The 871-nt window shown below is 42.3% G+C and overlaps 1 protein-coding gene across 1 annotated transcript in view; it reads right to left on the bottom strand.

The window, feature by feature from the left end:
- RELL1 (RELT-like 1) overlaps positions 1-871 on the bottom strand; it is a 40,319-nt gene that overhangs the window by 14,446 nt on the left and 25,002 nt on the right. The window lies entirely within an intron of this gene.

The raw sequence follows: 871 nt of genomic DNA, 5'->3' as shown, positions 1-871 counted from the left end.
CAAAATTAATTACAGCAAGTTGGAGGCTCAGAAAACACATTGCCTTTTTGAGGCTACTTGTGTGCTTTTTGCTGATTTGGATGGCACAACACACTATGACTACCCTCCTCTGAGAGCCAACTATATTCCAGATACTCTCTTGGCACCTGCCTCAAATCAATGAATTTATTATCCTTATTTCACATTCTAGAAAATCAGGGATAGGGGCACATAAGTATAATTTCCAAATGGTGAAGCTCAGATTTGAAACCACGTCTACTGATCAAATCCAATCCTCTTTTACATAATCCTGCTGGATGACTGTGCTTTGCAGAGAAAATCAAATTGTAAACCAGTTAAATGTGGTCAGGACTTCAGATGATTGGATCAAATTCCTATAGTTAGATAGTCCTATAGACAAAACTGGGCCAAGAAAACCAGCTGAGCAATCCTAATTCTTTGAACCTTTCCAAATCTAGAGTCTGGTCTCTGGGCAGTAGCAGCCAAAATTAGAGCCATGGCACATTAGCAAGCTCGAATCAGGGCTGAGTCTGACAAAAGGATCACCTCGTGTGTCTTCTTACGCATCTGCTCCGTTTCTCAACACACTGCCCAGCTGATGACTCATATGCAGACGGTCATTATGACCATATTTTCTGTGCAGCTAAACAGGCTAAGCCTTCCTTACCTTAGACATGAATAGCCAGATGCTTCTCTTCCCAGACAGGCAAGTCCTCACTGACATTAATCAGAATCCTTCTCTAATCGACCAACGTCACTCAACATTCTGATTCTAAGGTACCATCTTCTTGTTCAATACACCTCCCTGTGATGATGGAAATGTTCTGTGTCTGCGCTGTCCAATACAGTAGACCCTAGCCTTTTGTGGCCA

This window comes from Galeopterus variegatus, unplaced genomic scaffold (genome assembly GCF_000696425.1).
Source record: "Galeopterus variegatus unplaced genomic scaffold, G_variegatus-3.0.2 Scaffold6011, whole genome shotgun sequence".
NCBI classification, from domain to species: Eukaryota; Metazoa; Chordata; class Mammalia; order Dermoptera; family Cynocephalidae; genus Galeopterus; species Galeopterus variegatus.
This window is presented reverse-complemented; position numbering and strand designations above follow the sequence as displayed.